The sequence below is a fragment of the Siniperca chuatsi genome, linkage group LG5 (genome assembly GCF_020085105.1).
Source record: "Siniperca chuatsi isolate FFG_IHB_CAS linkage group LG5, ASM2008510v1, whole genome shotgun sequence".
Lineage (NCBI taxonomy): Eukaryota > Metazoa > Chordata > Actinopteri > Centrarchiformes > Sinipercidae > Siniperca > Siniperca chuatsi.
In genome coordinates, this window is record NC_058046.1 from 10,102,358 (window position 1) to 10,122,056 (window position 19,699).

At 40.4% G+C, this 19,699-nt stretch overlaps 1 protein-coding gene across 1 annotated transcript in view; it reads right to left on the bottom strand.

Moving 5' to 3' along the window:
- The window catches only part of zdhhc8b (zinc finger DHHC-type palmitoyltransferase 8b), a 66,854-nt gene that overhangs the window by 46,592 nt on the left and 563 nt on the right, over positions 1 to 19,699 (bottom strand). The window lies entirely within an intron of this gene.

Sequence of the window (19,699 nt, forward strand, 5' to 3'; positions counted from 1 at the left end):
TTATCCTTTAATATTTAGAACCAAGTGAATCATGCTAGGCTTGCACTAGCATATAAAACAGAAATCAAATCGCTGTGTTAACATTCTGCAATTGTCCTTGCTGAAAATGGAAACCCAACAGGATCAATGAGCAGAGATTACACATATCACCTTAATTCTGGGACTTCTGTTTGGACAAAACACTTTTTGATACAGTCACATTAGCTAATTATGCCCATCTGGCTGAGACTGATCCGACCTCAGCCTACATTACGAGATAATTGTGTGTATCTGGGCACACGCAGTTCCAGGAGCACGAAGCGCACTCGTGATGCACAGGTGTCATCAGCAGAGTCATTTCCCCACTTAAGCCCCAGGTCCATCTGTTCCATTCATACCCAGTGGAGACAGGTCACAGCCACAGCCAGGCATTACAAGCCGACTGATGATCACCAGATGCTTAGTCCTTATGCAATGAAGAACTCTGTGAATATGAAATATAGCAGCTTATGATATCACCAAGAACGTCTCCATCAAGATGCTAAAGAGTTCTAAGATGTATTAATGTTTGCACTTTACCATACGTGATGATGTATTTAGCTGAAATGTTCAAGTGGAGGACAATAAAACGTTTATCAGAGCTGTTTGCTCAGTAAACCAGCCAGGTCGTGTTGGGCTCTTGGTTTGTACACATGGAAGGGTGATAAAAATGTCCTCTGGATATGGTTTCAAGATAAGGGCTGGCAGGCTGCCAGCTCAGTGAGCCCAAAAAGCTACTGAGATTCCTGAGTCTCACAGCCAAGTTAAACTCCTAAATTCTCCCAGCAGCAACATTTATATAGTAAAGTGCGGATCCCAGAACTGCCACGCTGTTGTTTTAAATAATTTTTTTTTATCCACTTGTCTGTGGAGAAAAGAAAAGGAGTGGAGGAAAAAGCTGGGAGAAAGATGGGAAATTAACATAAACTACAACTATGCATCCATAGTTGCTGATTGACAACTACCTGCCTTTTGGCCCTGTTACCCATTTCAATGAGAAAGCGCTGTGCTCCAGTTACAAGGAGGAGTTAAAAATAGGCCTCACTCAGTCACCACTTAGCCTGGCAATGTGGAGAGCAGATTGTAAATGAGCACAGTGAAGTGCTTGAATGGCAGCCCTTGTTGCTGGCTCGCTTGGCTCTGACACACACACTGAATGTAAAACAGTAACACACGCTGCTAACGATTGAGCAGTAAACACACTTATCATGCATTAAGGGTCTGTATGTGGGGCAAATAAGGACAACAGCAGCCCTGTTGGTCTGTAAGAGTGTGAGAAGTTATGCTTAGCTGTATAGTTAGACCTCTACGCTGGTTGGCTAAACTGATATTACAGCCTCTAAACAAAAAACAGACATCTTTGTTACACTTACTTAAACTTTACTTTTACTCTTCCCTTGGAGGCACGTGAAGTAGCTGAGGACACGTCATTCTCTGTAACAGTGTTGAGCACCTAAAAGTGACCAAAAACTGGCTGCAGATTATAAAATTGATATGCTAATGTTTTAGCAAAAGGTTGCCTATTTACACATCCAGCAGATCCAGAGAAACATTAGCATTCATTTGGAGTCATGTTTCTGGCTACCTAAAGAATGTAAGTCCAATATTTACTCTCCTTTTAGGTCCGTTTTGCTCTCCACCAACTCCTGACAAAAATATCTATTTGCAACTAAATGCTCCACTACATTCACCAGCTAGTCGGTAACTTTGTCTGTCTGTTCTTTGATGCTGGGCAGGTAGTGTACAGTGAGTTTGTCAGAGCTGTTTTTACTAAAAACAGTTGCTTGTAGAGCCTGGAAGCAAAGTTGATGAGAGCGGTCAGAATGAACCAAAACAGTTGGTTTGTTGTTGGTTTTGGTTTTATGAGCCAAAACCAAAACAACGAGCTGAAAGGTGCTAAAATACACCATAGAGCTGAAGGGAACTGCAGAGTCGGGTGATAATTCTCTATGGCTTCTTCAGTAAGAGAGACACCTTTAACGTTACAGGTTGTCATTTGACCTATTGTTAATATAAATATATTAATTTAATAACTTAAATATTTTCTATTTGTTTTTTATGAAGCGTGTTATCTGCTGTTTTACTGATTACCTCATGATATCTTTGAAATTTAATCAGAGAATATCAATTTATGTCAATCATCAACTTTACTGTAAGTGTGTATGCTACTGACATGAACCCAGAGTAAAAAAGATTCAGACATGCCACTCTGCCTTCATCAAGTTTCTCCATTGTATGGTCTCAGTTTATATCAGAAAATAATTAGCTCATGCTTCATGCATAACCCATGAGAGGGAAGATCAATACCCCTGCTCATTCTGCCTGTGCTTCATTAAGCGCACCACATGTCATCACCTCGACAGGGCTTGAAAAATGTGTTGGCAGCACCAGCAGCCTCCCTCCTAGTCTATGCCTCTCTCGGGGTAGAGCCACATGTCTGCAAACACTCTGTTTCAAAACACAACTCTACTTTAGAAGCAGACAGTATCACATGTTTGACTGCTCCTGCTAACCCAAAGGCTAAGTTACATCGAATTTTGACCCCGCGAGCCATGGAGAAGTGATTATACACTGATTATACTAATGAAATGCATAGAAGTGTGGAAGGTCACAGTATATAGCACTTTTCCCGCAGCCATGCTTAATGTCCTAATGTTGTTCTAAAAAAGTTCAAAGGCTATGTGAAAAGTCTGATTAGGCCTTTCATGTCTAAAGCAATCAAAGTCTTTTACACAACACCATGCGTTTTTTGTCGTTGTAAATGTATGTGTATACGAGGTGCGAGGTCATGCCAAGCTAGGAGGCTGATGGGAGATCAGAGACCCAGAGTGTGACCCAGAGGGTCTATTAGCAGCACCGACCTGCTTCTCTGCGGCCATTTGGCCTCAAGTCGCCTGATTCACATGGTAGGCTGCAGGCTGAGCTAATGTTACTCTCTACATACAGTGCTGATATCAGTACTTGGTTGAAAATTGGATATTGTCCAGCTACATCTGATATGACTGATGTGATACAGTATATATGATTTCATACACTGCATTGTTTATTAACGCTACGCTAGCAGTCTCCGGAAAGCTACCCTTCAAAATGGACTCCAATGTGCTGTTTTGCTGAGGTGCAGTAGAAATGAAAATTGTTACATTTACACATAATTAATACAATTAAGCTAAATCCAAAATTCTAACAAAATGTAACGTATCAGTAGGGGAAAAAAGGTATTTGTACATGTTCATATTCAGATACATTTATTGCACTACTGACATGATAGACAAGTAGCCTGGTTCTACCAGATTTGGTTGCTATACATTTCACAGAGCTTAAATAGAATATTTGGCTATTTTTCAAATAAATCTACTGTACATATACATAGTTGCCCATTTTTGTACATTTTCAAAGATATCTTAAAGTACACTACATTGACTGTATTTTTCTCCCATGTGAAAAGTCTCTTTCTGCTTGTTACCATAACAAATAATGCATTACTAAGATTTTACACACTGCAGACAGTGTCGACAGACATATTTCTCAAAGTCAACATGACTAACAACATGACAGGCTCCTGAAATTGTGAGACAGATGCTCTGATTTATATTAGTGATGGTCTAAAAATATCATTTTGTGGGAATCTACAGTAGAAGCAGGAGGCTGATGCACAGAGGCATATTGGTTTTTTCCTGTTTTCTCCTCTTTAGCCTCAGCTCTGCGTATCTGTATCGGTGCTCTCCTGTTCCAGCTGCCACCACACCTCAGCCCATGCCACATGAAAGCAGGCTCCGCGGGCAGCTGTTGTCACATTCCCTGTCACCCCCTGCTGAGGGAAAGACCTTTTGTCAGCCACTCCAGACACAACAACACCAACTCACTGCCCATCACTGCCAGAGCTGAGCGGACGTTTTTCAAGGGTTCAGGCTGAAACTTGACATTTGAGCTACACTTGCGTATGACCGCCTTTGGGTTTTTACTTAGCTCAGGGGCTGAGACAGCTGTACCGCTGCTACTTTTGCACTATCCTGAACAATTGTTTATGTTGTTGGTGCTTCCCAGAGCCAGGTGTAGTTTCTGACTGCTCAGCAGTTTCTTTGCGATTCCTGCTCCTCCTTTTACTCCACCTCCTCCTCCTCCTTCGGGAAACTATTCATTTGGGTTCTCAATCAAATCAGTCACAACATTGTTTATGTGAGTTGTGACTCCCTGGTGGGTCATCTCTCCAGTTCCTGCGCTCAAGATTCCTAAAATATCCCCCAAAACACTAAGGCCAATTCTAGCCCAACCAAACACAGTCTAATGCACTTAATATATCTTCTTTATTGCACACATTGTAAACATTACAGTTAGCTTTATCACATTGGAAACATACATTCTACTTTTTACTTAAGAAAATGTTCAGAAATATGCAAGATATAAATCAAATGTGTAATAGTAATACTGCAATGGTGGAGTAATTAAAAAACTTACAACCAGAAATTCTCCTCAAATCAGGAAAGAAAACTTTGCTTTGAAAGTAAAATGTGGGTCTCCAGGGAAGACTAAGACTCACTAATAACACGAACAATAATGCGAACATTCTCAGGGGAAACTTCTCAATTTGCAGCACCTAGCGCATTAGTGCAGCCAGAGACATGCTTGGGAATGAAAAACGCCAGGGCCCGTCACAGATAAGCTCTGATTTCATTAACATGGAGTGAGATATATTGTGCAAGACGGGCTAAACCCACAGGCACGTATCGGTGAGAAGATGAAAACATAAGCATCTCCACATTTCCCCTTGTCACGAACTGAACGCAGAGACTCAATCATGGCATCATGCTTTGGAATTGACAGACGTGAATATACTCATCATCACAGGTGTGTGTGCAGCACTTGTCACTGTGAAGCCAACCATTCACAGGGGTGAATATAGCTGGGAGAAATGTGAACTGACACTAGCCGTCATCTTCACAAAACACATGGCAGAGGAGGATGCACAGGATCAGAATGTAAAATGAATTAAGGAGAGCAGTGAGTACAGAGCTGGGTATGGCCTTGTATAAAGATCGATAAAACAAGCTAATTGATATTCACAGGTTATCCTGCCTGATATTCAGTGATGCTAAAAGCCAGTGTGCTCATGGGAATAATGCAAAGAGGTACATTATAACTGTTGCATTATGGGTAAAGTGGAACTGAAGTAGAGTTTCTATCAGAGAGAGAGAGAAGGGGAGAGGTCTTGAGATGCTGAGCTAAGTAAATATTCGACTGGACCTTCAATATGGACCACTCGGGGCAGTCTGGTAAACTTGGCTGTTGCTGCACAATCACAGACGCTGTACGTCACACAGCACACTCAGCCGGAAAGGACAGCATCCTGAGTAGTAGCAATATGTTCCCCAACTATGGATCTGTCAAACCCTGGCATCATCTAGATAATGAAGATCAAGATTTCAGTCACCTCTGCTAGGTGACTTAGGGGCAGTAGGGGTCAGTCTAGACTTGGTGATCAGTCCCCTGCCTTTGTAAGCATGGTGGCCTTGATGTCAACAGTGAATACTATTAAAACAATTTGAGGGATCAGCTGGATTTGGCCGGGTGGCTAATAGTTCCACAGCAGTTTAATCAGGACTTTAGCAATTATTCACACTGCTGAGAATGCACTTGGTGGCAGTAGTGATGGGGGCGGGGTGCTGCGCAACAGACTTTGAGAGCAACAAAGTCTGCTGTTCATGTCAATTCTGATCAAATGGTTTTAGGCTGCTGAACTAACTAACAGCCAGGTCACTGAATTAGATCACCGCCGTGTGCAGGTCGGATTAAGACTCCAACTAAGATTCAAATTTGGAGTAAAGTGGCACCGGGGTGTGGCAGTGAGGTCTGTTGATATTTTGTCAGGCCCATCTCTCAAGATGGATCATTTCAGTCACTTCCCCCTCCTCACCCTGGAAGAGATAAGGCAGGATGAAGCTCCCTCCCTGGGACTTCAAGTTATAGAGGATCTAAAGCACTTAAGGCTGCACAACCACATGGTACACTGCCTTACAAAAACATCGCCAGACCGCCCAATAGACCATTCACTGTGTTCCGCCTACCTTAGTAACAGTTGCTACGCCTGTCAAGCTTTCCAATCTCGGCACATATGCAGTTTACAAGGATAATGGTGGCAGATTTACCACTCAAACAATGGGTCCTTGATTTCAGACAGAGGTAGACAAGAACCGCCTTCTCATTTCTAGCCAGGATCGAAAAATCCTATATCAGATTAATTTAATTCTAACTTTAATTCTTAACTCCGTTTGGCAGCTAAACTTACACTTTCAGTACTTTAGTTTTCACTTTTAATGTTATAAGAGAAAAGGCCTGTGTAGCACCCAACAATGTAATAATTTCCTGACAATGTAATAAAATGTGCACTTAACTTGATCTAAAATGTAATAAAACCCAATAATGTAATAAAATGTCCTGACCGATATTGTAATAACATTTTTAATGACAATGTAATACCTTTTAGGTGGATCATTTTTTTTCAAAACTGATGTAAAAAAAAAAAGTATGCTTTGTTTTTCGGAAATGTAAAGTGTGCAAGTATACAAAATGTATAATACTGTTAGTGTCATGTTAGCCCACTGAAAACACTAACACTTGACACTGATTTCATGTTTGGAAATGTTAACTCTAGGCTTCATGTAGAATTTGAAATTGACAACAGTTGGCAGGTGTCATGTTTTTATCATGCAATGCATTAAACTAAAATCCCTATCAATGGGAAATTAACCTGCCCATACCCACGCTGATTGGTCGTTGTGATCGTCCATTAGACCAGAGTGGATCTTAGATTAGACACCATCAGAAGATGACAAAAGCTGCAGAACATGGCTAACGTTACACAAGCAAGCGATGTAGGCAAAACAGTCGATTCCATCTCCATGAAATGTTCTTTTCCACAGTGATTCTTATTGAATGAAGCGACTCCTTTACCTCGCCTGATCTTATGAAATGTATGCATACAAAAAGGGTTTCAAATCGAATTTGAAATTAAGAAAAAAGTTGACCTTAATACTTAAGTACATTTCAAAGTAGAAACTTTGACTTTTACTCAATTGCACCCCCACGGATTATGATGGGGGGGGGGATCCAATCACGGACTTTCTAGTTTTAAAGGGGGGGCTGACCAAAAAAGTTTGAGAACTACTGCTTTAACGTATATTTTTCTGGGTACTTTTTACATCCCTGGTGATTTATTTCCTGATAAGGCAAAGTTAGCATCACTGCATTGAGAATGGTACTGTCAAATTTCTGTGACTGCACTGCCTAATTGTTTTGGCAAGAGCGGCAAAATAGCGCAACTGCTGAGCACCTGTCAAGACAATAAGGCTGATTTAAAAAATAATAATTGTGGAATAGTCTATTGCGATTGGTTCAATTATGCCACCTACTGGTGCAGAATTGCAATAGCCTATATCACAATTATTATTTTTTAACATTACGTGGAATAGACAGAAACAGATTTAATTCTATGAATATGCTACGTTGAGTAAAGAAGAAAATTTTTTATTACAATATCAGTCAGGACATTTTATTACATTATTGGTCAAGTTATGACATTGGATTTTATTACATTTTCGATCAGGTTAAGAGCAAATTTTATTACATTTTCAGGAAATAATTACATTATTGGGTACCACAAGGCCTTTCGGAGTAACCAATGTGTTTGGCAAACATAGTGTTACTATCTCTGTAACGCTGGCTGGGGTTGTAAGAGTGTAAACTTCACCAAATCCAATCCAATCCAAAGAGCTAACATTAGCCTAAACTCGGATGTGTTTGTTGTGAACAGGTTTTTTTTTTTACGTAACCTGTAACCCCACCACATACTAAATGTAACCTTGTTAGTTAATGATGTGCTCTTTGGCCTTGAAAGTAATGCTGGGCTAGGTTACTGCTGTAAGGAGTAAGCTGGTTATCAGAAATACTTTATTAGCTGGACATGCTAACAGTAAGCAATACGTTGAAGCAGGTAAACATTGTTTAACTCATATCCACTTTTGCCTTTGTGTTCTTAGGTCTGGAAAGGCTAAAAAAAGACACCACCCTCCAAACTCTTTAAATGCAGAGTATTGATCTTACTACAGCCTCATGCATACCGCTTCACCTTGTGGAGAAATTTAAAGCTTAACAGACCTGCTGTGCCTAGGTATGGCTGCTAAGCTATGAATGGACAATCATTGTTTAGGGGAGGGATTTAGCGAACGGTCAATTCCAGCGAGACAAGAGGCAAAACAAACAGAAAACATCCTCCCCTTGGAAGAGATAAGGCAGGATGAAGACAAAGCATATTGAAGGACCCAAAGCAAATTGAGAGCTGCAGAACCACACTGCCAAACAAAAACATCCAGACCACCCAATTAAAGTGCTTGACTGACCCATATCCCATAGAGCCAGGGGACAGCTTTGTTATAGTTTCAATTACGTGAGTTACTTTAGTTTCTTTATGTGTATCACTGACGATTATGTCTCCAAAGAAGTATGAGTGAGAAGTGATTTGATTATAGATCCAAAGTCAAACTTCCTGTCCTTGTTTTTCAGTCAAACAGCAACTATGACTTCATCAACTGGACATGGATAATGCTCACAAAAATTGCTGGCTTTTCTGCAGAATTTTGCACACTGCTGGGCCAAAGAAAACAGTGTAATGGAGGAAATCTACAGCTTAGAGCTGGCTGGCTGCTCTCCGGCAGAAGGTTCAGAGTACTGTCTCTGTCACAGATGTGGTCAACAACTTCCTTCCCCACCATGAAGAGAATTAATTTACTACACATTTTTATATTGTCTGTCAAATTGTGTAATAAATAGCACAGCTGCACAAGTGGGTCTCCCCCACTGAAAAAGCAACACTAGCTAAATTTGGGACTAAAATTAAAGTCACTTTAAGTATTAAAACTGGATGACCTGGAACCTCAAACACAAGCTCAAATTGAGTCCACACTTTACTTCCAAAACTAGCTTCAAGATTAAAAGTGTGGCAGAAACTTCTCTCCATATGACACTCAGACTCTCTACATTAGGTGAAAGTGGACCTGGAATCCACAGAGAATGATAAAAGCCTGAGGGCTGAATATATGTGTCCATTATGAATTAAATCTGATTTTTAAAATATCCTCAGTCAAGCATGATGCCTTTCTTTTAAATAGACATTTGACGAAATGATAACACAGTAACTGGTTGGAGTACACTGGCCCACCTACAAACTGGTTCATGGTGAAGGCTGGGGTTTACTTTCTGTCTCTTTGCATTCTAGCTGTCGCTTGGCATATTGGCAGGAGTTTAATAGACAAAAGCAACAAATCATGGGGCTGTATTTGCCTTTTCATGTGTTTTGGTGCCAGAGGAGTTCAATTACTATTTCAGATATGAGAGTGGATGATGGAGAGTGGGTGAAAGCTAAAAAGGTGAGGTTTGGGTGGAAGGCAAACAGCAGCTAATGCAAGACAGGATGAACCACTAATGTATAAAACAGGTTTTGTCTGTCCTTTCGAGAGAAAACAATTTCTGAGAAGATAAAGCTATAAAGAAAACACAATTCCCTGGATGTCACAGCAAAATACCTGTATTGTTATAGGGGCTGGTGCTAAGGTCTTTATATATTTGTATATAGGTTTATGCACAAAAAAGCACATCTATAAGTACATGCCATTTGGCGGGTCAAGCTCTAATGATTATTAATATAAAACTGATGCCTATTCATAAACTGAGAGGTGTGAAATAATAGCATGTGACAGACATGACAGGATAAGGTCGCCTCTAAAGTGAACTACAAAGAGACTGGGCAAAAGTCTAACAGAGGCAAGTCTGGCTAGAGCCCTCTGGATCCATGACTTCAAAGACGAGAGTGACCACCACTATTTATAGGGTGTCACCTCACACAAGAACATCAGACGGATATCAGAACAGTATTAGATAGGAGTGTTATGTTTTAGAATACTATATATAATAATATAATATTTGCCAGGAAATTACTTTAAAGTAGTTGTATTTTTACTTACAATTTTACTTTATTTTTACGATGAAGTGATTTTTTTTTAACAAGCTGTACACACAACACTGACATGGTGCATGATGGCAGACTGTAAAACCAAAACAATGAGTTCAAAACTCTAAAAAGCTCAGTAGAGCTGAGGAGAAATGCAGCGTCAGCTGGTAATTCTCTGTGGGTTCATCACTACAAGTGACCCCTTTCACATGCATGTTTTTATTTAATTTATTATTAAAATAAAATATTTACACTAGCTTTAAACCTACAATAATTGGCCACTTGGGGGCAGCGGAAACAAGTTGTGAACACAAAATTGACATATCATCACCTTTTAAAAAATGGTCGTATCATGCTTTTTGGCTTTTTCCCCTTTATTTTATTGTGTTATATATCTTTTCTGTAGATGTAATAGGTTTGCAAAGTGAAAAAGCCCTACCTGCCATTTTCCTACCAAAACTATTGTCATCAGAATAATTTGAAAGATGCTATAATCACATAAAAAATTCTACACAGAGTAACTTTAAGACAAAATGTTGATATCTGGAATGGTCTTCAGTAGCTCAATGGTTGAACTGCGCTACACAGAAGAATGGGTACTGGCTTTGTTTGCTGTGACTATTCATCTCCACAGACTTCTAAAACAAAATTCAAAAAGTGGCAAAGATACAGAAGACCTGCCCTTATAATCACAGAGTCTATGTGCCTGTCTTCCTCTGTGTCCCAGAGAGAGACACTGCTTCACTCTTGTAAACACTGGAAGCCTCGCTCCTTGATCTCTCAGAAAGCCACTCCAGCCGAGGGTGTTAAGACATAGAGCTCTGTTTCTACTTATGACCAGTCATGGTCGCCCTCTGGCAAAACAACATGAGGGGAAATAGGGTGGAGACACCCATGGAGGGAGAGGCTGGAGGTCTAAATTAATCCCACATGTTCCCCAAGAGGAGACTTTCCAGGCGGCCTTGGCTTTTTCGGCTGGTGGGAGGGTGGCGGAGTACAGCAAACTCTGAGAGCACCTCGCTGCACTTTCCCGCACTTTTCGCCCACACACTGCTGTGCACTGAATCCACATGGATCCATTTAGCTCAACTATGGCATCACAAGGCACAATTTACTTTTTTGGCAAGCACCAGAGGTACAGAAAGTCACTGCTTCAGAGAAAGAACTTTAAATAGACATAGAGAAAGGAACACAGTCACGAGCTACAGTGGGAAACAAAATGAAGTCTATTGATCCAGAGTAGAGATGACACATTCAGATAAATTTAAGACATTTCCTCCCTGTTCTTCATGGCTTATTAAATTTGTCTGATTCACGCATATTACAAAAGAGTGCACAAGCAAAAGACACAGGTTCAGAGCTTTTTAAAAGAAGCACTGATTCTATTAAAGCTCAACATGTGCTTGAAAATCATGAACATGATGCACAGTTTGGATTCTTCTATCACCTGCTGTTGCAGATTAGGATGTTTATGCTTTTATTCATTTATGATAAATCATGCTAATCTGCAAACAATGATCTCACCCTGTTTTACTGGAAATTAGCACACCATTACAACCATTTACGTCCTTCCACAAAACAGGGAACACATTGTTTGTAGTGTGAAGAAATATGCAATGCATTTGTTTCAGTAACAGCACTGTAACAGTTATTTGCATTTTAGGATTCTCATTACGTATTGGCAAAAATGTACAAAGACAGAGGAAACTGTAGTACTATAGTACAGTTCGACAAGTGTATTACCTGACAAATGGAGCAGCAAACTATTTATAATGTAATAACTGTGTTCATCTTGTTGAAAATTACAAAGAAACCAAATCAGGAAAACTTGTCTTGAGCTGAAACTTGATGTAATTTTAAGTTGGCACCAGTTTGTGTTTGTGTGGCATGTACAGTAGACAGTCACCCTGCTCAAGGATGCATGGTAGAGAGCCAGGGAAGAGGATCTGTCAGCATTATCTTAACCTAGTTGTCAGGTGGTTGACAGGAAGGTTGGGATAGAATGAGATTAGAAGACCTGGCCTTTTATTCTCTGGGCCTCTTTCACTCATTAATACCACGTGGAGGCCAGCAGCCTGCTGCTCAGGGCTACTTGAACCTTGAGAGAGGGAATACGAGGTGGCAGTTCAGGATAACTTTTCTCTTCGGTATAAGTTTGCCTTTGTACACTGGCCACAACCTATACTGCAGGATGGGTCTGAGTAGAGCTGCGAGCAGGAGAGGTGATGGTCTACAAAAAGTGACCACAGAAGTAATTCTATTATCAAGATAACAACAATAATAGACAGATGAGATTAACTACATTATTTTTTCTGCTTTAGTCTTTAAATGACCTGTGTTGGACTCCTGAACACACAATGAGAACCACTACTAGCTTTACTCTGAGGAAACACAACAGCTGGACATACCATGGCTCGACAGATATATGGCAGTTCCCTGCCATGGCAGACAGGACTGGTTTGTGTGTATCTCGGATGTATTAATTGTTTGGTAATGGTTTGCTCCAAGCCAAAAGAGAAATCCCTTAATAACCACACTGTTAGATTATTATTAGATCAAGAAATTTGTCTGAAACTTACATTTGATCACATCACTGTCAAACAGTCAGCAGCTAAAAATATACTGTACAAGCGATGGAGTCCAGACTCTGATGTGTCGAGCTCCCGCTGAAGTAACACCATGAGTTCTCCTGCTGTCCCCACTGTTTTAAATGAGACTTTGATTTTTGATATTAGACATTTTCAAAACATCAACATAGTCCATCCAAGATTATCTCTATTTGCATTTGCATTTTCACCATGATGTACAACAATGACACAATAATCCCACTGACATTTACTAGATAACAATTCCAAACTAGCTTTTTGTTTTGCCTACAAATGCAATGAATGCAAATGACTTTCTGAATCCAGAAAACATTTGTGGCATTCCAGAGAAACCGGGGTCTTTTTGTTTGATTCTACCACAGATGCTAGCTACATGGCTTATCTTATTTTTGAATGTTAAAGATGCACATAAGGATGCTCAAAGATTTGAAAATTACATCCACCACTAAATACTAAAAACAAGATGAGTGTACAGCAAGTCTGGTCCAGCAGCTCTATAAGGCTGTAATTAGGCACAGCGGTGCTTTGAGCTAAATGGTAACGTCAACATACTAACATGCTCACAATGTCAACATGCTGATGTTTAGCAGGTATAACGTTTGCTGTGCTCACCATCTTAGTTTAGCATGTTAGCATTCTAACATTTGTGAATTAGCACTATTTAAACTTAGTTAGCACATTTAAATTTAGACCAGATCATGTCGCTAGATGAAAAGTTCACCAAAGTCATTACAATACATCTTGAGTGGTTGTTAATATCTGTACCAGATGTCATGGCAATCTATCCAAAACTTGTCAAGACCTTTCACACAAAACCTCATGGTGGTGCTAGATGTTAACTCAAGGGATCCCTTAAGTCATTAGGCTACATCCTCTGGGGACCATGAATGTAAACGTTTCATGGCAATCCATCCAATAGTTGCTGCTAGCATGGCTAATAACCATGCTTTGTGTTATGGACAATCAAACAGACACACATCAGGCAATAGAACCCAATCTGATTTAAAAAATAGTTTTATGGACAAATATATAGGGAGATGTTTGATGTTGATTAGGCAGTAAATTGGATAGGAATTGGAATCCTTATACATAGAGTACACTAACTGGGATAAGTTCAAATGAATTCTATCACACTTTCTCATTTAGTTATTCCCTGGAAATTTCTCAAGGCCCCTGAACCTCACTGGGGACCAGTCTCTACCAGTGCTATATGCATAATAACAGCATTTTAGTCTCTGAGTAGTAATGTTCTACATTATATATGATGGATTTAAATAGAAAGTATCTCAGATGGGAGCTACATGATGGTATCAAAGAAACAGAATTTCAAAGGAGTTTCACTTCTGTATTGATGAAATCAGGGCATTAGGGGGTGGGACATAACACAGGGACATGCTATTTATAAGTATACATACTTCACAGTGAATTATTCAGTCACTCTGACTTAATTGTGAAGTTTTAGAAAAAGGAAACAGGGTTTTTTGACTGCCACACCAGGTAGCTGTAGATCCCTAAGTAGTTAGCCATAATGGTTGTTTCTGGAGGTTTCTTTCTACATTTACTTTCGGCCAGAGACAAGCGTTAGAAATGATTCGTGTAAAACCATGTTTATTTGGAAAGCTGTAGGAGGCTGGAGCAGCTTGCCCCGATATACGTTGTTTTGCACAAGTCCTTCTTTTCCCCAAATCTCTACAACTGAGGTGGCAAGCGCAAAGTTAGCATGACCCAGAGAGCCATCATAGCCTCATTTATTGGAAATACGCCAGGTTCAAATAAACCAGAATTATCCTTTAAGGCTGTGAAGCTGCAGGAGCAGGGGATTGGTCTACAATCTGTAATGATCTTAAAGGTTTGAAACGTGCCTTGTGGCAAACCATAAACCACAATAAGAAGGACAATTAACTTAAACCACCACACAGACTATTCACTCAGCTGTGAAAAGCAATGAGACTATAATGTAAAAAAAAAAAAAAAAAAAAAACTTTAGGTCAGTTTATAACTGTGACCTTATCTTCTGCATTAGCTCAAAGTGAAATAAGACCCCTTCTCCATTCATTATTGCTTGTCACCTTAAGTAGCTTCTGAGAGCAGAAGTGACACAACCCTGCACTGAAATTGTCAATCTCCAGGCCCTCACTCCATGGTGTTGATGGATGAGGACCTACAGAGGAAATTACATCGTTATCTAATCTGACAAAGCTAGCCACACCGCACGACCTGCAACTGGTTTTATCCCCAGTGAAAAAAATACAGCAGTTATCTCGGCAAACCAGCAGATTGCGCCATGTGGATTTTATGAATAGGCCAAGGGAATATTTTGGCCTTGGTGAGCTTGTACATCTATCTGCTACTTTTGGTCAAGATAATCAAAGTTTTATCCTCTGTGTGACATAAGGACAGGACAGCTCCTTATCCACCTCATTTGAGAGGCTGAAACCTAACGCTGTGATGGTGTGTGAGGACAGAAGAGTAATATTTCAGCAAATGTTTCTGATGGCATGATGAGTAGGACATGCTGAAGATGAATACTGATGAGCTTGCCTTAAGAACTGAAATGTGCTACTCTCACAGGAATCATGGAATCTTTTTGTATAGGGCTTACTTGGAGGTTTAAGTTGTGCAAGCATTTCACAAAGTCCTGCTAATTTCTCAGTGTGCTGTACATGAGTATCACATCAGGAAGGCTGAGATTCTCTGGCTTGATGGATGCCTGTTCATGAGCAGAGACACTGAAAGAGCTACTGGGGCATATTAATAACATGTCAATTGGCAATTTCCTACTTCTGAGAAATGCTCTGCCCTTGCGACATCTCAAATTTGGCAATACATCCTCGGTCGCACATTTAAATAAACAAACTAAACCCAAATCAGTCCCAACAATATTTGGGACTGTTTTAAATATGAGCAATATTTATAACAGACAGCCAACATGGTCTGGCTCCCACAGCGAGCATAAACAGGACGAGTTAAACCAACATTTCATTTAACTACAGTCCAACACGGGGCGCCTCGAAGCCACTAACGCCACACAGGAGGAAGGCACACAGGCTCTAATGGACACTAATACCAAGCAGCGAGGCATTAATGGTTACAAGCTTGTTTACCAAACCCCTTGACAAAAAGACGACAGCAGCTCAGCAAACATAATCACACGCAGGACGCGGATTAGGATCAATGAACAAACATTCAATTATGCTCTCAGACCTTCAATTAATAAGACACAGAAAACCATCGTGTTACGTACAGCAGAGTGAAGGGGGGACAGGTGAACACAGAGAGGAGCCCTGCAACCTCAGTGGCAGAACCAAGTATGAGATTACCAACACCTCTGGACTTGGCTATACGTTGAAGAAGTACATATATAGGAAAAATAAAATCATAAATCTAAGAAAAGTAATCCTGATTAGTCCACATTATAATCATTTGAATCAGAATCCTTACACACTCATAAAAAGGTTCGATAAGGAAACCCAGGGTTATATCCCTAAATCAAAAGAAATATTTGCCATAAAAAGGTTCAATATTAGATTTGAACAGAAAATAGACTTTTTAAATTGTTCTTTGACTTGCCGGCTACTGGTGAGGAGAGCTACAGTGCTGTGGGCAGTCTGCGGTAACCCAATTTCGGCTGACCCAGGTTTTCCACTCACACTTTTATTTAGACAATTCTCTTGCACTTTCACTTTCTTTAGCATGAGCATTTCAACATAAGACATGTGCATTAGCTAGCTAATTAGTTCAATTTCTAACTGATGTTGATGTATTAGGTGGGTCAACAAGCAGCATATGGTATGTATGTATAGAAGCTAATCTAGAAATGGCTCCATAAGTATGCCTTCTCTCTGTTTTTATGAAAGATATTATTTTAAGAAAGATGCTTAGCTAACGTTAATGCTAGCTAACATTAGCCATGCTGGTGAGCCAGTGAAGGTGGATGCTGTGTGTAACCCTCATTTTTACTAATATTACCTAACTTTAGTCAAAATGAGGCTAAATTTTTGGCTAATACTGCTTAAAAACATGCACCTAGCTAGCCTAGCTAAATAGCTATTAGTCAGAGGTTGAACAAATGTAACTTTTCAGATAATAAATGTGGCTCAGTTTTATGTCACCATTTTGCTCCAAAGACCAATTTCCCAAATATTTCACAATAAAAAGAGAGGTTCTATATAATTAACCCTGTAAAATTGTTCTATTTGGAAAAATGAATGGGTGCCCTATATGTACCAAGATACAGAAGAAGGTTAATTATAGGAGCACTTGTTTTAACAGCTTATCATAGTTGACTGTCATCCCCCTCTTTCCCATATTTCGACAACTCTGCACTCTCTCTACCAAAATCAGAAATACCTCTACAAGAACCTCTGCGTGCCGCACAAATGCGAAACAATGCACTGAGTAGGATCTGAATGAAGCCTGATTCAATGGATGTACAGTGAAAAGGAGGAAACAGATGTGGAAGCTGAAGATTAGATTCCTGTCAGGCCTATTGCCATGTGCAGCTCTGCTCCTAGCCTGGTGATATGCTGACTTCAAAATGCCACCACTGACTACTTCTCTCATAATTCACCTTCACACAGCAAAAACTGCTGAACACAGGCCTTATCTAGATGATCAATTGATAGTTTCCACACATCTATCAATGCGTACTCTAAAGTATGGACTATTAGGCTTAGCAACAAACAATAATGGCCAGCCTGGCAGTTGTGTTTCCTGAACAGTTTATTAATTTGGCATATGGTCAAGGGCAGTGATGAAGCCATTCTGAGGAATAACTAAAAAGGTAAAAGAAAGCTTCTTCAGTGGAGCCACACAAAGCTGGGACAAATTTAGACATAATAAGAGGTCTAAGCTACTGTCTAATAAAATCTCAATATAGACACAGATAAGGCTGGGATAATATTACGATGGCTAAACCATGACTAAAAGCTTAATTTATCATCAGTATTTTTGTGATGAGTCGTGGTCATGCTGTGGAGATAAAAATAATTCTCTACTAATGTGTTCTAATTCAATCTCTGTGGGAAACACAAACTGCCAGGCGTCAGTAAGCCAAACACAGTAACACACCATGGGCTGTGTGTGTGTGAGCCAGTGCTGGGCCCAGGTCTCATCCTCCATTGCTCATATGACACCAAGTGGCCTGCTGGCAACAGTGAGACCTTTAACACACTGCAGCCGAGGAATAAAAAAAGATTTGTGTCCCTGGCAATCTGCTGTATATGAGGGACTAGTATAGTTCTTTAGTTTTAACCCCCACATGTCTTAGTTTGTAGCTGCCAAACAAAGCTGGTGACAATTAAAATTGTTCCTACCTTTGCATTTGTGTTATTCATGTTATTCTGGTTAAGAAATTTTAGATGAAGGCATACTGTACCACTGTTCTGTGGCTTGTACTGTAAATGTGTAGCTTTGCACTGCAGCTTAAGACAAGGCTAGACTGGGTTCAACATCAGGAATGAGCAGACATGGCCTAGTTTGGACGTGCACTGCTCCCCAAGGGGTTCCATTATACGTGACTCAATCCTCTGGACCTTTTACTGGGAAATGAAGGAGCAACAGAGTAAAGTCTTAATCCTCACCCTTGAACCATCTGCTGGGGGATGAACCTTAATGTGTAGATTTACGTGGACCCCAGCAAAAGGAGAACTTTTTTTATTCTGACTTCTGCTATTTGTGAACAATATGGCTGAAATGCAGATCCCTTATTAAATCATAACACATTCATTCTACACCATTCTACAAGACTTGTAAATCAGGCCATTTGTTTACGCAAAGCCCTAGACAGTGCACCAAGGAGTGCTAGGCATTTTTAAAGCTACAACGTACCCACACAACCCACAAACACCATATGTTTCCTTCAGTCTCAGTCATTGACCTGAGACTGAGAGTGCAAAACCACTCAGGGTGCAGCTAAAGCATTTTCTGTGTCTTCCTGCATTTGTCCAGGCGGGACAAATCTTGTCCATACAAGAGAAGAACACATACTGTTTTGCACTTTTGGACCCAATACAGATCCGTTACAACAAGCAATAAATGATTTAATGGTACAAACACACACAGCCTTAGATCCACAACAGCTATTAACTGGAGACATATCAGGTACAAATGATAGAAATCGATTATTATGCAAATACATTGACACATCATCTACACATCCAACGTGTTCCCATTAGCCACAGTGACATAAGGTCTTTCAAACACTGTAAAACCTTCCCCACTTGGAGGGCGAGGAATCACATTCAGCAATTTTACACTTTGGCAGACAAAATGACTCTGCACAGGATACAGGCTGGATGATCTATTATCCCTACAGTCCTCAGTCCAGGTCAGAGGTTCCAAAATATATTTTCAAACCCCCTCGGTGTTCCCCGTGAGATTGAGCGTGGCGTCGATTTCACTGATAATGCATTCACCTGGGGGTTAGCACTAGAGGAGAATTTATGCAGGGATGATGATTCAGACCAGAGACATCACTCGCTCTGCTGTCTCTGCGATCTCCCTTCCTACAGCAACAGCTCTGTATTAAATCCACAGCACTAACTTCATTCATCAGATGGAGGGGCCTGGGACGCAAAAGCCCTTCCTACATGGGGGTCCTTGGCATGATTGTGATGCTGGCTGATAGGATGTGTGACAATGTATTCATCCTGATTACAGCTGGTGTGGATGGACCACTGTAACCCGCTTGTCAGAACACAGAAATTCCCTCGAACTGAATTAATATCTGCTTTTGAGAGCGTAATGACCCCTTGGTCAGAGGTTGCCCATAATGCTCATTTCCTCCAGATAAGGTGAGATTTGGTGGTAGATGCAATACAACCTAGATGGGCACTCCTGCAGGACTCCACTTGGGGAACCCCAAGCCTAGAATGATTATAGTGCATCTTGATAGGTTGTGTGACACTGTAACTATCCCAACTGAGTGTGCATGAATCAAACACAACAGCCTGCTGGGCCAATGCAACCATTGTAATTGTATCAACAAATGCCTGCGGCATTTCTTCAATGGAAAGTGAGTATCTGCGGCCTAAGCTGTGGTCTCCTGCACGATCATAGCGTTGTTAAACTTGCA